Here is a 22,475-nt window from a genome sequence, read left to right as displayed (position 1 = left end):
ATCAAGTCAGCGAAACAGCGTATACACGTCAAGACACTGAATCAAGTTTGCCACAAGAACTCATAAGTTTGGCAGTATTGCTCTGCCGTCAGCAATCATACACCCATTTTATTTTCGTGAGACATGTGCAGGCACCTGTTCATCTACTGTTCTATCACTATGAATTAGTTTATCTATTATCAATAAGGATACTTCTACAACTACTATCAAAGTATGTCCGGACTTCTTATGTTGTCAGTTGCTATATATGAATAAGTGGGTAGCTACTGACAAGCATTAAGCATGTCACACAGCCCAAACATATAACATTTCAGGACACACCACACAGTTAACAACCACAGTGAAGCGTGTCAAAGCCCAAACATGTAACATTCAACGGGACACTTACACAACACATTCAAATCAAACAGTCAGACAACATACAAGAACATATACCCCAGCCGGCATTGCTCCCTGCCTATTTTCCTACAGCTCACTATGTGTGCGCACACCTTTATTCACAAACTCTTCAACTTATACTCTTTTACCGAAGCTGCTACAGCTCGATTGGCCGAATACCCTTAGATCCTATTTCGGTGAATTTGACATCTGCCTTACATGTAACAGATTAGCGATTTAGTTTGAGTGAAGGAATTCATTTTATAGCAAAATCCCAAATCGTGAAGAACTCATGAAAGTAAGCTTATTCTCGGATTCATGAAACTTTAGATTTGCTCTGTCTTTTACTGCAAAGTACAACGTTGTTTTTTTTGTTTAAATCTTTCTAGACATGGTAAATATGAAGGACAAAGCAGTTTTAACATAGTTTGAGTGAAGGAATTCATTTTATAGATAAAATCCCAAGAGTCTGCTGAGAAACAAGAATGAATGCGAAGTAGACTTTAACACGGCTCTAGGAGCGAGCCGAGTGTGGGCTAACCGGGAGAATTGCTTGAAAGAAACGCGACACCGAATGAGCGGTCAGAACAAAGCCTCAATACGGTTTTCCCGTGGTGTTTTTGTTGCTGCCTTGTCTTTTGCACAGAGTAAAAGACAAGGCAGCCATCGAATAGGACCCGATTGTTCCTACTTGGTCAGCCGAGGAGCAAGGGGGGGAGCAAGCGTCTCAACCAAGCAAAGCTCACCATGGGGAAGGTGGCTATGCCAACTAGCCTGATGCCCTGCTCCCGCAGTGATGGATAATCGTACTCTGGTTTCTCTTCATAACGTACAAGTCTTTCGCCTTTTACTAAAGACATCCGTGGAAAGCAGCACTAATGAGTTGTTTCTATTTTTGGCAGGCTTTACCTTTGCGGGTGAAGCCCTTTCCGTCTGTGCAAAAGAAATCTTGTTACTGTGCAGAGTGACTTCTCTGAGTAGAGTCGCCTTACTTGTTGCAACTGTGCCGATGTTGCTTGGATGGTGCTTGCTGGAGCGTGCGGGAGTGCAAAGTTATACCATTTAAAAGGGCTGAAGAGTGCTCAGTGCAGCGGGTGGGCGGAGGTGCAAAGTGACACTCTGGCCACCTATGGCCATAAAAAGAACACCGCTACAAGTGCGCATTGTGCCAGGAAGGGCCCTTGGACGTGAACCAGTGGACAGATATCACTTCTCGGCCTTTTGGCTAAGATCAAATGTAGTACCTGTTCTTATCAGTTTAATATCTGATATGGCCTTTGTACGAGGACTACATATTAAATTGATTTTTAGCAATAGGAGTTGAAAAAGGAGCTTGCTCCGTTCACTCCAAGCATCGACCCGGTACTGCAGTGCCGCTGGGAACGGTGCGCTCTTCTCTGCTCTTGTGAAAAAGCAAACAGTGGTGCAGGATGGAAGTTTCAGGGAGCCCAAGATGAAACTTTCTTTTAGTCTGCTGAGAAAAGAGAGTGAATGCGAAGTAGACTTTAACACAGCTCTGGGGGCAAGCCGAGTGCGGGCTAACCGGGAGAATTACTTGAAAGAAACGCGACACTGAATGAGCGGTCAGAACAAAGCCTCAATACAGTGTTCCCGTGGTGTTTGTGGCTGCCTTGTCTTTTGCACAGAGTAAAAGACAAGGCAGCCATCGAATAGGGCCCGATTTTTCCTACTTGGTCAGCCGAGGATCATGGAGGGGGAGCAAGCGTCTCAACCAAGCAAAGCTCACCATGGGGAAGGTGGCTATGCCAACTAGCCTGATGCCCTGCTCCCGCAGTGACGGATAATCGTACTCTGGTTTCTCTTCATAACGTACAAGTCTTTCGCCTTTTACTAAAGACTTCCGTGGAAAGCAGCACTAATGAGTTGTTTCTATTTTTGGCAGGCTTTACCTTTGCGGGTGAAGCCCTTTCCGTCTGTGCAAAAGAAATCTTGTTACTGTGCAGAGTGACTTCTCTGAGTAGAGTTGCCTTACTTGTTGCGACTGTGCCGATGTTTGAAGCTGGAGTGCAACGTTGTTGCTTGGATGGTGCTTGCTGGAGCGTGCGGGAGTGCAAAGTTATACCATTTAAAAGGGCTGAAGAGTGCTCAGTGCAGCGGGTGGGCGGAGGTGCAAAGTGACACTCTGGCCACCTCGAAAACCGAGGTTACATCCAGTACCAGGGGCAGCCCAAGCTCTGCCGCAAGTATGGTGAGCATGGGCACCTGGTTGAGGCTTGTACCAAGGTGATATGTGGGAAGTGCAGAGAAATTGGGGACACTTTTGGAGAGTGTCCAAATGGCAGGAAATGTAATCTCTGTGGAGAATTAAATCACCTCTTCTGAGATTGCCCTAAATCTTTTGCCAACAAATTAAAGACGGTAAAGCCACAGTCAAGCCAACAAAGAGAAGGACCAGAGGTGGCAGTTGGTGAACAAAGTGAAGAGGTTGACCCAATAAATTCAAACTTCCCGCTAAAAGCTTGGATTGGAAGTGAGGAGCAAAAAGGAGAGGGGCCTGTAGAGGCCTCACCACTCAGTGCTGAAGTCTGTGAGAATTCACAGGCAGAGGGTGGAGCTAAGCTAAATGAGGAGGAAGAGCAGACAGGTGAGTCTAGTGAAGGTACTCACCTCCCCGAAGGTCAACAGCCGAGGAGGACGGCATCTGAGTTGTCCTCTGATTCCCTTTAGCTCTGCAATCAACCCCCAGGGACTCAAAGTTAAATGCAACATTGCATCAGAGGCCAACACGAGAGTCCGAAAAGGAGAGCTAGTTTCCCAAGAAATAACCTGAGTGTGTAATTTGTTTTGATAACTTAGAAAAACGAAAATGACATACCTACTTTCCTTTATCCTTTTAATGGTTCTCACCTTCTCAACACTAAATGTGAGAAGTGTGAAATCAAAGACAAGAGCCCAGAGTATTATATCCTTCTTAGACTCCATAAAATCAGATGTGTTTTTAATACAAGAATGTGGACTACCTTTTTTGAAAAACCATAGACAATGGGAGGAAATGTGGCCCAATTTATCGATATGGAGTGGCTCAAATCAAATTAAAAATGATGGTGTGGCCATTCTAATTAAAAATCCGCATGTTCTGGTGCGAGACGGACGGGCACTTTTAGCACACTTGAATTTTATGGGGCAAGACTTTAACCTCTTAAATATTTATGGTTTCAATGGAAAAAATGACAGGTATGACCTTTTAGAAGATTACTCACAAACGGGTAAGAAATGGTAGTATTGCCAGACAATACATGATCAAAACAGGGAGCGGAGGTGGTTCAGCTGCAAGGTGTGAATTTCTGACTAAAGTTTGTAAAAAGCGCGTAAGACAAGGTGCGAATGCCCAACAATGTATGATCAAAAGAGGGAGCGGAGGTTTTCGGCTGCAAGGTCTGAATGTCCAACCATAATTTGTAAAAACCGGGGAAGAAAAGGCTCGAAAGCCCGACTATACACCATCAAAAGCGGGAGCGGAGGTGTTCAGCTGCAAGAAGGTGTGAATGTCCGACCATAGTTGGTAAAAAGCGGGTAAGAAAAGGTTAAAATGCCCGACTGTACACCATCAAAAGCGGAAGCGGAGGTGTTCGGCTTCAAGAAGACGTGAACCTCCGAACAAAGTTTGTAAAAAGCAGTTAAGAAAAGGTTCGAATATCCAACCAAACATAATCAAAAGCGGGAGCAGAGCTTTTCGACTGCAAGTAGGTGTGAATGTCAGATCATGATTTTCAAAAAGCTGATGAGAAAGGGTGAGAATGCCCGACTATACACCATCAAATGCGGGAGCGGAGTTGTTTGTCTGTGAGTAGGTGTGAATCTGCGACCATAATTGCTGAAAAATGTGTTAGAAAAGGTAAGAATGCCGGTCCATACATCATCAAAAGCGAGAGAGGTGGTGTTCTGCTGAAAGTAGGTGTGAATGTCCAGCCATAATTACTCACAAACGGGTAAGAAAAGGTAGTATTGCCAGACCATACATGATCAAAACAGGGAGCGGAGGTGGTTCAGCTGCAACGTGTGAATGTCTGACTATAGTTTGTAAAAAGCGGGTAAGACAAGGTGCGAATGCCCGACAATGTATAATCAAAAGAGGGAGCGGAGGTGTTCGGCTGCAAGGTCTGAATGTCCAACCATAATTTCTAAAAACCGGGTAAGAAAAGGCTCAAAAGCCCGACTTTACACCATCAAAAGCGGGAGCGGAGGTGTTCAGCTGCAAGAAGGTGTGAATGTTCGACTAAAGTTTGTAAAAATCTGGTAAGACAAGGTATGAATGTCCGACAATGTATGATCAAAAGCGGGAGCGGAGATGTTCAGCTGCAAGAAGGTCTGAATGTCCATCAACAATTGCTAGAAAAAATTAAAGTAAAAATTTCGAAAATCAAACCGCACATGATCATAAGTGGGAGAGGAGGTGTTCAGCTGCAAGAAGGTGTGAATGTCCACCCATAATTCCTTAAAAATGGGTAAAAAAAAGCGAATACCCAACCATACATCATCAAAAGCAGGTGTTAATGTCAGATCATAATTTGCAAAAAGCTGATGAGAAAGGGTGAGAATGCCCGACTATACACCATCAAATGCGGGAGCGGAGTTGTTTGTCTGTGAGTAGGTGTGAATCTCCGACCATAATTGCTGAAAAATGTGTTAGAAAAGGTAAGAATGCCGGTCCATACATCATCAAAAGCGAGAGAGGTGGTGTTCTGCTGAAAGTAGGTGTGAATGTCCAGCCATAATTACTCACAAACGGGTAAGAAAAGGTAGTATTGCCAGACCATACATGATCAAAACAGGGAGCGGAGGTGGTTCAGCTGCAAGAAGGTGTGAATGTCCGACTAAAGTTCAAATATATTAACAAAAGCGAGAGGAGAAGTCTTCGGATGAGAGTGTTTGAGAATTTCCAACCATAATCTATAAAATGCGGTGAAAAAAAGGTGTTATAGAACACTAAAAGGTGGAGCGGAAGTGTTCGGCTGCAAGAAGGTGTGAATGTCCGACTATATTTGGTGAAAAGCATGTGAAGCAAGGTCTGAATGCCCAACCTTACATCATCAAAAGCGAGATCAGAGGTGTTTGGCTGCAAGAAGGCCATAGTTTGCCAAAAGCGGGTAAGGTGCGAATGACCGACTAAATATCAACAAAAGTGGGGGCGGAGGTCTTCGGATGCAAGTGGGTGTGAATATTCCACCATACAAGTATGGTGGAGAGGAAGCTATGAATTGCTGACCATTGTTTGCAAAAAGCGGGTGAGAAAAGGTGCGAATGTCCAACCATACATGATCAAAACAGGGAGCGGACGTGTTTGGCTGCGACAAGGTTTTAATGTCCACCCATAATTAATGAATAGCGGGCAACAAGTAGGTTCCAATGCCCAACCATACATCATCAAAAGCAGGAGTGGATGTGTTCGGCTACAAGAAGGTTTGAATGTCCGAGCATAGTTTGTAAAAAGCGGGTAAGAAAAGCTTCGAATGCCCGAACATACACCATCAAAAGACAGACCGGACGTGTTCCGCTGTAAGTAGGTGTGAATGCCCAACCATAGTTGGTAAAAAGAAGGTAAGAAAAGGTTCAAATATCCGACTGTACACAATCAATAGCGGGAGCGGATGTGTTCGGCTACAAGAAGGTGTGAAAGTCTCACCATGGTTTGTAAAAAGCGGGTAAGAAAAGGTGCGAATGCCCGACAATGTATGATCAAAAGAGGGAGCGGAGGTTTTCGGCTACAAGAAGGTCTGAATGTCCGACCAAAGTTTGTAAAAAGCGGGTAAGAAAGGTTTGAATGCCCGACTATACACCATCAAAAGCGGGAGCGGAGGTGTTGCACTGTAAGACGGTGTGAATGTCTGACCATAGTTGGTAAAAAGCAGTAGGTGTGAATGTCAGATCATAATTTGCAAAAAGCTGATGAGAAAGGGTGAGAATGCCCTACTATACACCATCAAATGCGAGAGCGGAGGTGTTTGTCTGTGAGTAGGTGTGAATGTCCCACCCTAGTTGCTGAAAAATGTGTTAGAAAAGGTAAGAATGCCAGCCCATACATCATCAAAAGCGGGAGAGGTGGTGTTCGGCTGCAAGAAGGTGTGAATATCCAGCCATAATTACTCACAAACGGGTAAGAAAAGGTAAGAATACCAAACCATAAATTATCAAAAGCGGCAGCAGAGATGTTCGGCTGGTATTTATAAATGTCTAGATAGATTTGAACAAAAAACAACGTAGTATTTTGCAGTAAAAGAAAGAAAGGTTCAGAAATCCGAGAAAAAGCTTTTCATGAGTTCTGCATGATTTGGGATTTTGCTTATAAAATGCATTCCTTCAATCAAACTATGGTAAAACGGCTTTTACCTTCATATTTATCAATGTCTAGATCGACTTCAACAAAGAACAACATTAGATTTTGCAGTAGAAGAAAGAGAGACACTGAAGGATCAGGAATCCGAGAATAAGCTTATTTTCATACGTTCTGCATGATTTGGGATTTTGCTATAAAATGAATTCCTTCACTCAAACTATGTTAAAACTGCTTTTACCTTCATATTTATCAATGTCTAGATCGACTTCAACAAAGAACAACATTGTATATTGCAGTAGAAGAAAGAGCAACACTGAAGGAACAGGAATCCGAGAATAAGCTTACTTTCATACGTTCTGCATGATTTGGGATTTTATGTATAAAATGAATTCCTTCACTCAAACCAAGTGAAAACTTCTTTGTCCTTCATATTTATCAATGTCTAGATCGACTTCAACAAAGAACAACATTGTATATTGCAGTAGAAGAAAGAGAGACACTGAAGGAACAGGAATCCGAGAATAAGCTTCTTTTCATACGTTCTGCATGATTTGGGATTTTGCTATAAAATGAATTCCTTCACTCAAACTATGTTAAAACTGCTTTTAACTTCATATTTATCAATGTCTAGATCGACTTCAACAAAGAACAACATTGTATATTGCAGTAGAAGAAAGAGCAACACTGAAGGAACAGGAATCCGAGAATAAGCTTATTTTCATACGTTCTGCATGATTTCGGATTTTCCTATAAAATGAATTGCTTTGCTCAAACCAAGTTAAAATTGCTTTGTCTTCATATTTATCAATGTCAAAGCAGTTTTAACATAGTTTGAGTGAAGGAATTCATTTTAAAACAAAATCTCAAAACATGCACAACACATGAAAAGCTTATTCTCGGATTCCTGATCCTTCAGTGTTGCTATTTGTTATATTGCAAAGTACAACGTGTTTTCTTTGTTTTGTTTAAATCTATCTCGACATTGATAAATATGGAAGGACAAAGCAGGTTTAACTTGGTTTGAGCAAAGCAATTCATTTTGTAGCAAAATCCGAAATCGTGAAGAACTCATGAAAGCAAGCTTATACTCGGATTCCTGAAACTTTTAGATCTTAGATTTGCTCTTTCTTTTACTGCAAAGTACGTTGGGTTTTTTTTTTGTTTAAATCTTTCTAGACAAGGTAAATATGAAGGACAAATCAGTTTTAACATAGTTTGAGTGAAGGAATGCATTTTATAAGCAAAATCCCAAATCATGCAAAACTAACGAAAAGCTTTTTCTCGCTTTTCACTGCTTTTTACAAACTGGTCGGACGTTCACACCTTCTTGCAGCCGAACAATTCCGCTTCCACTTTTGATGGTGTATATTCGGGCATTCAAACCTTTTCTTACCCGCTTTTTACAAACCATGGTCGGACTTTCACACCTTCTTGCAGCCGAACACCACCTCTCCCGCTTTTGATGATGTATGGTCCAGCATTCTTACCTTTTCTAACACATTTTTCAGCAATTATGGTCGGACATTCACACCTTCTTACAGCGGAACACGTCCGCTCCCTCTTTTGATGGTGTATGTTCGGGCATTCGAACCTTTTCTTACCTGCTTTTTACAAACCATGGTCGGACTTTCACACCTTCTTGTAGCCGAACACCTCCGCTCCCTCTTTTGATCATACATTGTTGGGCATTCGCACCTTGTCTTACCCGCTTTTTACAAACTATAGTCAGACATTCACACGTTGCAGCTGAACCACCTCCGCTCCCTGTTTTGATCATGTATGGTCTGGCAATACTAGCTTTTCTTACCCGTTTGTGAGTAATTATGGCTGGACATTCACACCTACTTGCAGTCGAACAGCTCTGCTCCCGCTTTTGATTTTGTTTGGTTGGATATTCGACGCTTTTCTTAACTGCTTTTTACAAACTTTGGTCGGACGTTCAAACCTTCTTGCAACCGAACACCTCCGCTTCCGCTTTTGTTGGTATATATTCGGGAATTTGAACCTTTTCTTACCCGCTTTTTACAAACCATGGTCGGACTTTCACACCTTCTTGTAGCCGAACAACTCCACTCACGCTATTGATTGTGTACAGTCGGGTAGTTTAACCTTTTCTTACCCGCTTTTTACCAACTATGGTTGGACATTCACACCGTCTTACAGCGGAACACCTCCGCTTCCGCTTTTGATGGTGTATAGTCGGGCATTCGAACCTTTTCTTACCCGCTTTTTACAAACTATGGTCGGACATTCAATCCTTCTTGTAGCCGAAAAGCTCCGCTCCCTCTTTTGATCATACATTGTCGGGCATTTGCAACTTTTCTTACCCGCTTTTTACAAACCATGGTCGGACTGTCACTCCTTCTTGTAGCTGAACACATCCGCTCCCACTATTGATTGTGTACAGTCAGGTTTTTTAACGTTTTCTTACCCGCTTCTTACCAACTCTGGTCGGACATTCACACCTTCTTAAAGCGGAACACGTCCGCTCCCTCTTTTGATGGTGTATGTTTGGGCATTCGAACCTTTTCTTACCCGCTTTTTACAAACTATGCTCGGACATTCAAACCTTCTTGTAGCCGAACACATCCACTCCTGCTTTTGATGATGTGTGGTTGGGCATTCGAACCTACTTCTTGCCCGCTTTTCATTAATTATGGGTGGACATTCACACCTTGTCGCAGCCAAACACCTCCGCTCCCTGTTTTGATCATGTATGGTTGGACATTCGCACCTTTTCTCAACCGCTTTTTGCAAACTATGGTCAGCAATTCACAGCTTCCTCTCCACCATACTTGTATGGTGGAAGATTCACACCCACTTGCATCCGAAGACCTCCGCCCCCACTTTTGTTGATATTTAGTCGGTCATTCGCACCTTACCCGCTTTTGGCAAACTATGGCCTTCTTGCAGCCAAACACCTCTGATCTCGCTTTTGATGATGTAAGGTTGGGCATTCAGACCTTGCTTCCCCTGCTTTTCACCAAATATAGTCGGACATTCACACCTTCTTGCAGCCGAACACTTCCGCTCCACCTTTTAGTGTTCTATAACACCTTTTTTTCACCGCATTTTATAGATTATGGTTGGAAATTCTCAACCATTGTCATCCGAAGACCTCTCCTCCCGCTTTTGTTAATATATTTGAACTTTAGTCGGACATTCACACCTTCTTGCAGCTGAACCACCTCCGCTCCCTGTTTTGATCATGTATGGTCTGGCAATACTACCTTTTCTTACCCGTTTGTGAGTAATTATGGCTGGACATTCACACCTACTTTCAGCAGAACACCACCTCTCTCGCTTTTGATGATGTATGGACCGGCATTCTTACCTTTTCTAACACATTTTTCAGCAATTATGGTCGGACATTCCCACCTACTCAGAGCCGAACACCTCCGCTCCCGCATTTGATGGTGTATAGTCGGGCATTCTCACTCTTTCTCATCAGCTTTTTGCAAATTATGATCTGATATTCACAGCTGCTTTTGATAATGTATGGTTGGGCATTCGCACCTTTTTTTACCCATTTTTCAGGAATTATGGGTGGACATTCACACCGTCTTTCAGCTGAAAACATCCTCTCCCGCTTATGATCATGTGCGGTTTGATATTCGAAAATTTTCTTTCATGTTTTAAAGAAATAATTGATGGACATTCAGACCTTCTTGCAGCTGAACCCCTCTGCTCGCGCTTTTGATGGTGTATAGTAGGGCTTTCGAGCCTTTTCTTCCCGGTTTTTACAAATTATGGTTGGACATTCAGACCTTCTTGCAACCTAACACCTCCGCTCCCTCTTTTGATCATACATTGTCTGGCATTCGCACCTTGTCTTACGCGCTTTTTACAAACTTTAGTCAGACATTCAGACCTTCTTGCAGCTGAACCACCTCCGCTCCCTGTTTTGATCATGTATGGTCTGGCAATACTACCTTTTCTTACCCGTTTGTGAGTAATTTTGGCTGGACATTCACACCTACTCAAAGCCGAACAACTCCGCTACCGCATTTGATGGTGTATAGTCGGGCATTCTCACCCTTTCTCATCAGCTTTTTGCAAATTATGATCTGACATTCACACCTACTTGCAGTCGAACAGCTCTGCTCCCGCTTTTGATTATGTTTGGTTGGATATTCGAACCTTTTCTTCACTGCTTTTTACAAACTTTGTTCGGAGGTACACGTCTTCTTGAAGCCGAACACCTCCGCTTCCGCTTTTGATGGTGTATAGTCGGGCTTTCGAGCCTTTTCTTACCTGGTTTTTAGAAATTATGGTTGGACATTCAGACCTCGCAGCCGAACACCTCCGCTCCCTCTTTTGATCATACATTGTCGGTTATTCGCACCTTGTCTTACCCGCTTTTTACAAACTATAGTCAGACATTCACACGTTGCAGCTGAACCACCTCTGCTCCCTGTTTTGATTATGTATGGTCTGGCAATACTACCTTTTCTTACCCGGTTGTGAGTAATTATGGCTGGACATTCACACCTACTTGCAGTCGAACAGCTCTGCTCCCGCTTTTGATTTTGTTTGGTTGGATATTCGAACTTTTTCTTAACTGCTTTTTACAAACTTTGGTCGGACGTTCACACCTTCTTGCAGCCGAACACCTCCGCTTCCGCTTTTGATAGTATATATTCGGGCATTCGAACCTTTTGTTACCCGCTTTTTACAAACCATGGGTGGACTTTCACACCTTCTTGTACCCGAACAACCCTGCTCCCGCTATTGGTGGTGTACAGTCGGGTATTTTAACCTTTTCTTACCCGCTTTTTACAAACTATGGTCGGACATTCACACCTTCTTACAGCGGAACACGTCTGCTCCACCTTTTAGTGTTCTATCACACCTTTTTTTCACCGCATTTTATGGATTATGGTTGGAAATTCTCAACCACTCTCATCCGAAGACCTCTCCTCCCGCTTTTGTGAATATATTTGAACTTTAGTCGGACATTCACACCTTCTTGCAGCTGAACCACCTCCGCTCCCTGTTTTGATCATGTATGATCTGGCAATACTACATTTTCTTACCTGTTTGTGAGTAATTATGGCTGGACATTCACACCTACTTTCAGCAGAACACCACCTCTCTCGCTTTTGATGATGTATGGACCGGCATTCTTACCTTTTCTAACACATTTTTCAGCAATTATGGTCGGAGATTCACACCTACTAACAGACGAACAACTCCGCTCCCGCATTTGATGGTGTATAGTTGTTGTTTTGCAAATTATGATCTGACATTCACACTTACTTGCAGTCGAACAGTTCTGCTCCCGCTTTTGATTATGTTTGGTTGGATATTCGAAACTTTTCTTAACTGCTTTTTACAAACTTTGGTTGGACGTTCAAACCCTCTTGTAGCCGAACACATCCACAGCTGCTTTTGATGATGTATGGTTGGGTATTCGCACCTTTTTTTTACCCATTTTTCAGTAATTATGGGTGGACATTCACACCTTCTTGCAGCTGAACACCTCCTCTCCCACTTATGATCATGTGCGGTTTGATTTTCAAAATTTTTACTTTAATTTTTTCTAGCAATTATTGATGGACATTCAGACCTTCTTGCAGCTGAACAACTCCGCTCCCTCTTTTGATCATAAATTGTCGGGCATTCGAACCTTTTCTTACCCGCTTTTTACAAAACTTGGTCGGACTTTCACACCTTTTAGTAGCCGAACAACTCCGCTCCCGCTATTGATTGTGTACAGTCGGGTATTTTAACCTTTTCTTACCCGCTTTTTACCAACTATGGTCGGACATTCATAACTTCTTACAACGGAACACCTCCGCTCCTTATTTTGATGATGTATGGTTGGGCATTCAAACCTACTTGTTGCCCGCTTTTCATTAATTATGGGTGGACATTCACACCTTGTCGCAGCCAAACACCTCCGCTCCCTGTTTTGATGGTGTATAATGGTGGACATTCGCACCTTTTCTCACCCGCTTTTTACTATGGTCGGCCATTCACAGCTTCCTCTCCACCATACTTGTATGGTGGGATATTCACACCCACTTGCATCCGAAGACCTCCGCCCCCACTTTTGTTGATATTTAGTCGGTCATTCGCACCTTACCCGCTTTTGGCAAACTATGGCCTTCTTGCAGCCAAACACCTGATCTCGCTTTTGAGGATGTAAGGTTGGGCATTCAGACCTTGCTTCACCTACTTTTCACCAAATATAGTCGGACATTCACACCTTCTTGCAGCCGAACACTTCCGCTCCACTTTTGAGTGTTCTATGTAGCATTCACACCTTTTTCTTCACCGCATTTTATAGATTATGGTTGGAAATTCTCACCCACTCTCATCCGAAGACCTCTCCTCCCGCTTTTGTTAATGTATAGTCGGGCATGAGAACCTTTTCTTACCCGCTTTTTACAAATTATGGTTGGACATTCACACCTACTTGCAGCCGAATACTGATACTGATCCTCCCGTAATAAAATGGTCGGATCTTATCAAACACACTTTGTTTCTTGTGACAATCAAGTCAGCGAAACAGCGTATACACGTCAAGACACTGAATCAAGTTTGCCACAAGAACTCATAAGTTTGGCAGTATTGCTCTGCCGTCAGCAATCATACACCCATTTTATTTTCGTGAGACATGTGCAGGCACCTGTTCATCTACTGTTCTATCACTATGAATTAGTTTATCTATTATCAATAAGGATACTTCTACAACTACTATCAAAGTATGTCCGGACTTCTTATGTTGTCAGTTGCTATATATGAATAAGTGGGTAGCTACTGACAAGCATTAAGCATGTCACACAGCCCAAACATATAACATTTCAGGACACACCACACAGTTAACAACCACAGTGAAGCGTGTCAAAGCCCAAACATGTAACATTCAACGGGACACTTACACAACACATTCAAATCAAACAGTCAGACAACATACAAGAACATATACCCCAGCCGGCATTGCTCCCTGCCTATTTTCCTACAGCTCACTATGTGTGCGCACACCTTTATTCACAAACTCTTCAACTTATACTCTTTTACCGAAGCTGCTACAGCTCGATTGGCCGAATACCCTTAGATCCTATTTCGGTGAATTTGACATCTGCCTTACATGTAACAGATTAGCGATTTAGTTTGAGTGAAGGAATTCATTTTATAGCAAAATCCCAAATCGTGAAGAACTCATGAAAGTAAGCTTATTCTCGGATTCATGAAACTTTAGATTTGCTCTGTCTTTTACTGCAAAGTACAACGTTGTTTTTTTTGTTTAAATCTTTCTAGACATGGTAAATATGAAGGACAAAGCAGTTTTAACATAGTTTGAGTGAAGGAATTCATTTTATAGATAAAATCCCAAGAGTCTGCTGAGAAACAAGAATGAATGCGAAGTAGACTTTAACACGGCTCTAGGAGCGAGCCGAGTGTGGGCTAACCGGGAGAATTGCTTGAAAGAAACGCGACACCGAATGAGCGGTCAGAACAAAGCCTCAATACGGTTTTCCCGTGGTGTTTTTGTTGCTGCCTTGTCTTTTGCACAGAGTAAAAGACAAGGCAGCCATCGAATAGGGCCCGATTGTTCCTACTTGGTCAGCCGAGGAGCAAGGGGGGGAGCAAGCGTCTCAACCAAGCAAAGCTCACCATGGGGAAGGTGGCTATGCCAACTAGCCTGATGCCCTGCTCCCGCAGTGATGGATAATCGTACTCTGGTTTCTCTTCATAACGTACAAGTCTTTCGCCTTTTACTAAAGACTTCCGTGGAAAGCAGCACTAATGAGTTGTTTCTATTTTTGGCAGGCTTTACCTTTGCGGGTGAAGCCCTTTCCGTCTGTGCAAAAGAAATCTTGTTACTGTGCAGAGTGACTTCTCTGAGTAGAGTCGCCTTACTTGTTGCAACTGTGCCGATGTTGCTTGGATGGTGCTTGCTGGAGCGTGCGGGAGTGCAAAGTTATACCATTTAAAAGGGCTGAAGAGTGCTCAGTGCAGCGGGTGGGCGGAGGTGCAAAGTGACACTCTGGCCACCTATGGCCATAAAAAGAACACCGCTACAAGTGCGCATTGTGCCAGGAAGGGCCCTTGGACGTGAACCAGTGGACAGATATCACTTCTCGGCCTTTTGGCTAAGATCAAGTGTAGTACCTGTTCTTATCAGTTTAATATCTGATATGGCCTTTGTACGAGGACTACATATTAAATTGATTTTTAGCAATAGGAGTTGAAAAAGGAGCTTGCTCCGTTCACTCCAAGCATCGACCCGGTACTGCAGTGCCGCTGGGAACGGTGCGCTCTTCTCTGCTCTTGTGAAAAAGCAAACAGTGGTGCAGGATGGAAGTTTCAGGGAGCCCAAGATGAAACTTTCTTTTAGTCTGCTGAGAAAAGAGAGTGAATGCGAAGTAGACTTTAACACAGCCCTGGGGGCAAGCCGAGTGCGGGCTAACCGGGAGAATTACTTGAAAGAAACGCGACACTGAATGAGCGGTCAGAACAAAGCCTCAATACAGTGTTCCCGTGGTGTTTGTGGCTGCCTTGTCTTTTGCACAGAGTAAAAGACAAGGCAGCCATCGAATAGGGCCCGATTTTTCCTACTTGGTCAGTCGAGGATCATGGAGGGGGAGCAAGCGTCTCAACCAAGCAAAGCTCACCATGGGGAAGGTGGCTATGCCAACTAGCCTGATGCCCTGCTCCCGCAGTGACGGATAATCGTACTCTGGTTTCTCTTCATAACGTACAAGTCTTTCGCCTTTTACTAAAGACTTCCGTGGAAAGCAGCACTAATGAGTTGTTTCTATTTTTGGCAGGCTTTACCTTTGCGGGTGAAGCCCTTTCCGTCTGTGCAAAAGAAATCTTGTTACTGTGCAGAGTGACTTCTCTGAGTAGAGTCGCCTTACTTGTTGCGACTGTGCCGATGTTTGAAGCTGGAGTGCAACGTTGTTGCTTGGATGGTGCTTGCTGGAGCGTGCGGGAGTGCAAAGTTATACCATTTAAAAGGGCTGAAGAGTGCTCAGTGCAGCGGGTGGGCGGAGGTGCAAAGTGACACTCTGGCCACCTATGGCCATAAAAAGAACACCGCTACAAGTGTGCATTGTGCCAGGAAGGGCCCTCGGACGTGAACCAGTGGACAGTTATCGCTTCTCGGCCTTTTGGCTAAGATCAAGTGTAGTACCTGTTCTTATCAGTTTAATATCTGATATGGCCTTTGTACGAGGACTACATATTAAATGGATTTTTAGCAATAGGAGTTGAAAAAGGAGCTTGCTCCGTTCACTCCAAGCATCGACCCGGTACTGCAGTGCCGCTGGGAACGGTGCGCTCTTCTCTGCTCTTGTGAAAAAGCAAACAGTGGTGCAGGATGGAAGTTTCAGGGAGCCCAAGATGAAACTTTCTTTTAGTCTGCTGAGAAAAGAGAGTGAATGCGAAGTAGACTTTAACACAGCTCTGGGGGCGAGCCGAGTGCGCGCTAACCGGGAGAATTGCTTGAAAGAAACGCGACACTGAATGAGCAGTCAGAACAAAGCCTCAATACGGTGTTCCCGTGGTGTTTGTGGCTGCCTTGTCTTTTGCACAGAGTAAAAGACAAGGCAGCCATCGAATAGGGCCCGATTTTTCCTACTTGGTCAGCCGAGGAGCAAGGAGGGGGAGCAAGCGTCTCAACCAAGCAAAGCTCACCATGGGGAAGGTGGCTATGCCAACTAGCCTGATGCCCTGCTCCCGCAGTGACAGATAATCGTACTCTGGTTTCTCTTCATAATGTACAAGTCTTTCGCCTTTTACTAAAGACTTCCGTGGAGAGCAGCACTAATGAGTTGTTGCTATTTTTGGCAGGCTTTACCTTTGCGGGTGAAGCCCTTTCTGTCTGTGCAAAAGAAATCTTGTTACTGTGCAGAGTGACTTCTCTGAGTAGAGTTGCCTTACTTGTTGTGACTGTGCCGATGTTTGAAGCTGGAGTGCAAAGTTGTTGCTTGAATGGTGCTCGCTGGAGCGTGCGGGAGTGCAAAGTTATACCATTTAAAAGGGCTGAAGAGTGCTCAGTGCAGCGGGTGGGCGGAGATGCAAAGTGACACTCTGGCCACCTCGAAAACCGAGGTTACATCCAGTACCAGGGGCAGCCCAAGCTCTGCCGCAAGTGTGGTGAGCATGGGCACCTGGTTGAGGCTTGTACCAAGGTGATATGTGGGAAGTGCAGAGAAATTGGGGACACTTTTGGAGAGTGTCCAAATGGCAGGAAATGTAATCTCTGTGGAGAATTAAATCACCTCTTCTGAGATTGCCCTAAATCTTTTGCCAACAAATTAAAGACGGTAAAGCCACAGTCAAGCCAACAAAGAGAAGGACCAGAGGTGGCAGTTGGTGAACAAAGTGAAGAGGTTGACCCAATAAATTCAAACTTCCCGCTAAAAGCTTGGATTGGAAGTGAGGAGCAAAAAGGAGAGGGGCCTGTAGAGGCCTCACCACTCAGTGCTGAAGTCTGTGAGAATTCACAGGCAGAGGGTGGAGCTAAGCTAAATGAGGAGGAAGAGCAGACAGGTGAGTCTAGTGAAGGTACTCACCTCCCCGAAGGTCAACAGCCGAGGAGGACGGCATCTGAGTTGTCCTCTGATTCCCTTTAGCTCTGCAATCAACCCCCAGGGACTCAAAGTTAAATGCAACATTGCATCAGAGGCCAACACGAGAGTCCGAAAAGGAGAGCTAGTTTCCCAAGAAATAACCTGAGTGTGTAATTTGTTTTGATAACTTAGAAAAACGAAAATGACATACCTACTTTCCTTTATCCTTTTAATGGTTCTCACCTTCTCAACACTAAATGTGAGAAGTGTGAAATCAAAGACAAGAGCCCAGAGTATTATATCCTTCTTAGACTCCATAAAATCAGATGTGTTTTTAATACAAGAATGTGGACTACCTTTTTTGAAAAACCATAGACAATGGGAGGAAATGTGGCCCAATTTATCGATATGGAGTGGCTCAAATCAAATTAAAAATGATGGTGTGGCCATTCTAATTAAAAATCCGCATGTTCTGGTGCGAGACGGACGGGCACTTTTAGCACACTTGAATTTTATGGGGCAAGACTTTAACCTCTTAAATATTTATGGTTTCAATGGAAAAAATGACAGGTATGACCTTTTAGAAGATTACTCACAAACGGGTAAGAAATGGTAGTATTGCCAGACAATACATGATCAAAACAGGGAGCGGAGGTGGTTCAGCTGCAAGGTGTGAATTTCTGACTAAAGTTTGTAAAAAGCGCGTAAGACAAGGTGCGAATGCCCAACAATGTATGATCATAAGTGGGAGAGGAGGTGTTCAGCTGCAAGAAGGTGTGAATGTCCACCCATAATTCCTTAAAAATGGGTAAAAAAAAGGTGCGAATACCCAACCATACATCATCAAAAGCAGGTGTTAATGTCAGATCATAATTTGCAAAAAGCTGATGAGAAAGGGTGAGAATGCCCGACTATACACCATCAAATGCGGGAGCGGAGTTGTTTGTCTGTGAGTAGGTGTGAATCTCCGACCATAATTGCTGAAAAATGTGTTAGAAAAGGTAAGAATGCCGGTCCATACATCATCAAAAGCGAGAGAGGTGGTGTTCTGCTGAAAGTAGGTGTGAATGTCCAGCCATAATTACTCACAAACGGGTAAAAAAAAGTAGTATTGCCAGACCATACATGATCAAAACAGGGAGCGGAGGTGGTTCAGCTGCAAGAAGGTGTGAATGTCTGACTAAAGTTCAAATATATTAACAAAAGCGGGAGGAGAGGTCTTCGGATAGATTGGTTGAGAATTTCCAACCATAATCTATAAAATGCGGTGAAAAAAAGGTGTGATAGAACACTAAAAGGTGGAGCGGAAGTGTTCGGCTGCAAGAAGGTGTGAATGTCCGACTATATTTGGTGAAAAGCATGTGAAGCAAGGTCTGAATGCCCAACCTTACATCATCAAAAGTGAGATCAGAGGTGTTTGGCTGCAAGAAGGCCATAGTTTGCCAAAAGCGGGTAAGGTGCGAATGACCGACTAAATATCAACAAAAGTGGGGGCGGAGGTCTTCGGATGCAAGTGGGTGTGAATATCCCACCATACAAGTATGGTGGAGAGGAAGCTGTGAATTGCTGACCATAGTTTGCAAAAAGCGGGTGAGAAAAGGTGCGAATGTCCAACCATACACCATCAAAACAGGGAGCGGAGGTGTTTGGCTGCGACAAGGTGTGAATGTCCACCCATAATTAATGAAAAGCGGGCAAGAAGTAGGTTCGAATGCCCAACCACTCATCATCAAAAGCAGGAGTGGATGTGTTCGGCTATAAAAAGGTTTGAATGTCCGAGCATAATTTGTAAAAAGCGGGTAAGAAAAGGTTCGAATGCCCGAACATACACCATCAAAAGAGGGAGCGGAGGTGTTCCGCTGTAAGAAGGTGTGAATGTCCGACCAGAGTTGGTAAAAAGCGGGTAAGAAAAGGTTAAAAAACCCGACTGTACACAATCAATAGCGGGAGCAGATGTGTTCGGCTACAAGAAGGTGTGACAGTCCGACCATGGTTTGTAAAAAGCGGGTAAGAAAAGGTGCAAATGCCCGACAATGTATGATCAAAAGAGGGAGCAGAGCTTTTCGGCTACAAGAAGGTTTGAATGTCCGACCATAGTTTGTAAAAAGCGGGTAAGAAAAGGTTCGAATGCCCGACTATACACCATCAAAAGCGGAAGCGGAGGTGTTCCGCTGTAGACGGTGTGAATGTCCGACCATAGTTGTTAAAAAGCGGGTAAGAAAAGGTTAAACTACACGACTGTACACAATCAATAGCGGGAGTGGAGTTGTTCGGCTACAAGAAGGTGTGAAAGTCCGACCATGGTTTGTAAAAAACGGGTAAGAAAAGGTTCGAATTCCCGAATATATACCATCAAAAGCGGAAGCGGAGGTGTTCGGTTGCAAGAAGGTGTGAACGTCCGACCAAAGTTTGTAAAAAGCAGTTAAGAAAAGGTTCGAATATCCAACCAAACAAAATCAAAAGCAGGAGCAGAGCTGTTCGACTGCAAGTAGGTGTGAATGTCCAGCCATAATTACTCACAAACGGGTAAGAAAAGGTAGTATTGCCACTCCATACATGATCAAAACAGGGAGCGGAGGTGGTTCAGCTGCAACGTGTGAATGTCTGACTATAGTTTGTAAAAAGCGGGTAAGACAAGGTGCGAATGCCCGACAATGTATGATCAAAAGTGGGAGCGGAGGTGTTCGGCTGCAAGGTCTGAATATCCAACCATAATTTCTAAAAACCGGGTAAGAAAAGGCTCGAAAGCCCGACTTTACACCATCAAAAGCGGGAGCGGAGGTGTTCAGCTGCAAGAAGGTGTGAATGTTCGACTAAAGTTTGTAAAAATCTGGTAAGACAAGGTATGAATGTCCGACAATGTATGATCAAAAGCGGGAGCGGAGGTGTTCATCTGCAAGCAGGTCTGAATGTCCATCAATAATTGCTAGAAAACATGAAAGTAAAAATTTCTAAAATCAAACCACACATGATCATAAGTGGGAGAGGAGGCGTTCAGCTGCAAGAAGGTGTGAATATCCACCCCAAATTCCTGAAAAATGGGTAAAAAAAAGGTGCGAATGCCCAACCATACATCATCAAAAGCAGCTGTGGATGTGTTCGGCTACAAGAAGGTGTGAACGTCCAACCAAAGTTTGTAAAAAGCAGTTAAGAAAAGGTTCGAATATCCAACCAAACATAATCAAAAGCGGGAGCAGAACTCTTCGACTGCAAGTAGGTGTGGATGTCAGATCATAATTTGCAAAAAGCTGATGAGAAAGGGTGAGAATGCCCGACTATACACCATCAAATGCGGGAGCGGAGTTGTTTGTCTGTGATTAGGTGTGAATCTGCGACCATAATTGCTGAAAAATGTGTTAGAAAAGGTAAGAATGCCGGTCCATACATCATCAAAAGCGAGAGAGGTGGTGTTCTGCTGAAAGTAGGTGTGAATGTCCAGCCATAATTACTCACAAACGGGTAAGAAAAGGTAGTATTGCCAGACCATACATGATCAAAACAGGGAGCGGAGGTGGTTCAGCTGCAACGTGTGAATGTCTGACTATAGTTTGTAAAAAGCGGGTAAGACAAGGTGCGAATGCCCGACAATGTATAATCAAAAGAGGGAGCGGAGGTGTTCAGCTGCAAGAAGGTGTGAATGTTCGACTAAAGTTTGTAAAAATCTGGTAAGACAAGGTGCGAATGCCCGACAATGTATGATCAAAAGCGGGAGCGGAGGTGTTCAGCTGCAAGAAGGTCTGAATGTCCATCAATAATTGCTAGAAAAAAATAAAGTAAAAATTTCGAAAATCAAACCGCACATGATCATAAGTGGGAGAGGAGGTGTTCAGCTGCAAGAAGGTGTGAATGTCCACCCATAATTGCTGAAAAATGGGTAAAAAAAAGGTGCGAATACCCAACCATACATCATCAAAAGCAGGTGTTAATGTGAGATCATAATTTGCAAAAAGCTGATGAGAAAGGGTGAGAATGCCCGACTATACACCATCAAATGCGGGAGCGGAGTTGTTTGTCTGTGAGTAGGTGTGAATCTCCGACCATAATTGCTGAAAAATGTGTTAGAAAAGGTAAGAATGCCGGTCCATACATCATCAAAAGCGAGAGAGGTGGTGTTCTGCTGAAAGTAGGTGTGAATGTCCAGCCATAATTACTCACAAACGGGTAAGAAAAAGTAGTATTGCCAGACCATACATGATCAAAACAGGGAGCGGAGGTGGTTCAGCTGCAAGAAGGTGTGAATGTCCGACTAAAGTTCAAATATATTAACAAAAGCGGGAGGAGAGGTCTTCGGATGAGAGTGGTTGAGAATTTCCAACCATAATCTATAAAATGCGGTGAAAAAAAGGTGTGATAGAACACTAAAAGGTGGAGCGGAAGTGTTCGGCTGCAAGAAGGTGTGAATGTCCGACTATATTTGGTGAAAAGCAGGGGAAGCAAGGTCTGAATGCCCAACCTTACATCATCAAAAGCGAGATCAGAGGTGTTTGGCTGCAAGAAGGCCATAGTTTGCCAAAAGCGGGTAAGGTGCGAATGACCGACTAAATATCAACAAAAGTGGGGGCGGAGGTCTTCGGATGCAAGTGGGTGTGAATATCCCACCATACAAGTATGGTGGAGAGGAAGCTGTGAATTGCTGACCATAGTTTGCAAAAAGCGGGTGAGAAAAGGTGCGAATGTCCAACCATACACCATCAAAACAGGGAGCGGAGGTGTTTGGCTGCGACAAGGTGTGAATGTCCACCCATAATTAATGAAAAGCGGGCAAGAAGTAGGTTCGAATGCCCAACCACTCATCATCAAAAGCAGGAGTGGATGTGTTCGGCTATAAAAAGGTTTGAATGTCCGAGCATAATTTGTAAAAAGCGGGTAAGAAAAGGTTCGAATGCCCGAACATACACCATCAAAAGAGGGAGCGGAGGTGTTCCGCTGTAAGAAGGTGTGAATGTCCGACCAGAGTTGGTAAAAAGCGGGTAAGAAAAGGTTAAAAAACCCGACTGTACACAATCAATAGCGGGAGCAGATGTGTTCGGCTACAAGAAGGTGTGACAGTCCGACCATGGTTTGTAAAAAGCGGGTAAGAAAAGGTGCAAATGCCCGACAATGTATGATCAAAAGAGGGAGCAGAGCTTTTCGGCTACAAGAAGGTTTGAATGTCCGACCATAGTTTGTAAAAAGCGGGTAAGAAAAGGTTCGAATGCCCGACTATACACCATCAAAAGCGGAAGCGGAGGTGTTCCGCTGTAGACGGTGTGAATGTCCGACCATAGTTGTTAAAA

General features: G+C 43.8%; 8 non-coding genes across 8 annotated transcripts; all 8 read left to right on the top strand.

Annotated features, from left to right (window-relative positions):
- The first annotated feature begins 1,184 nt into the window (after nt 1–1,184).
- LOC140307806 (U5 spliceosomal RNA) lies at nt 1,185–1,298 on the top strand. The gene has a single exon (XR_011915837.1). It is a non-coding gene; the product is annotated as a U5 spliceosomal RNA (small nuclear RNA).
- Nucleotides 1,299–1,583: 285 nt separating this feature from the next.
- Nucleotides 1,584–1,774, top strand: LOC140307991 (U2 spliceosomal RNA). The gene has a single exon (XR_011916006.1). It is a non-coding gene; the product is annotated as a U2 spliceosomal RNA (small nuclear RNA).
- A 411-nt stretch (nt 1,775–2,185) lies between these two features.
- On the top strand, nt 2,186–2,299 carry LOC140308249 (U5 spliceosomal RNA). Its single transcript, XR_011916213.1, has one exon. It is a non-coding gene; the product is annotated as a U5 spliceosomal RNA (small nuclear RNA).
- A 12,057-nt stretch (nt 2,300–14,356) lies between these two features.
- Nucleotides 14,357–14,470, top strand: LOC140308248 (U5 spliceosomal RNA). The gene has a single exon (XR_011916212.1). It is a non-coding gene; the product is annotated as a U5 spliceosomal RNA (small nuclear RNA).
- Nucleotides 14,471–14,755: 285 nt separating this feature from the next.
- Nucleotides 14,756–14,946, top strand: LOC140307867 (U2 spliceosomal RNA). Its single transcript, XR_011915893.1, has one exon. It is a non-coding gene; the product is annotated as a U2 spliceosomal RNA (small nuclear RNA).
- Nucleotides 14,947–15,357: 411 nt separating this feature from the next.
- On the top strand, nt 15,358–15,471 carry LOC140308247 (U5 spliceosomal RNA). Its single transcript, XR_011916211.1, has one exon. It is a non-coding gene; the product is annotated as a U5 spliceosomal RNA (small nuclear RNA).
- Nucleotides 15,472–15,779: 308 nt separating this feature from the next.
- On the top strand, nt 15,780–15,970 carry LOC140307946 (U2 spliceosomal RNA). The gene has a single exon (XR_011915964.1). It is a non-coding gene; the product is annotated as a U2 spliceosomal RNA (small nuclear RNA).
- Nucleotides 15,971–16,381: 411 nt separating this feature from the next.
- LOC140308342 (U5 spliceosomal RNA) lies at nt 16,382–16,495 on the top strand. Its single transcript, XR_011916299.1, has one exon. It is a non-coding gene; the product is annotated as a U5 spliceosomal RNA (small nuclear RNA).
- The last annotated feature ends 5,980 nt before the right edge of the window (nt 16,496–22,475 follow it).

This window comes from Leuresthes tenuis, unplaced genomic scaffold (assembly GCF_036924035.1).
Source record: "Leuresthes tenuis unplaced genomic scaffold, fLeuTen1.0.hap1 SCAF_5, whole genome shotgun sequence".
Taxonomy (NCBI): domain Eukaryota; kingdom Metazoa; phylum Chordata; class Actinopteri; order Atheriniformes; family Atherinopsidae; genus Leuresthes; species Leuresthes tenuis.
Note: the sequence above shows the minus strand (reverse complement) of the source record. Positions and strands in the feature narration are given on the sequence as shown.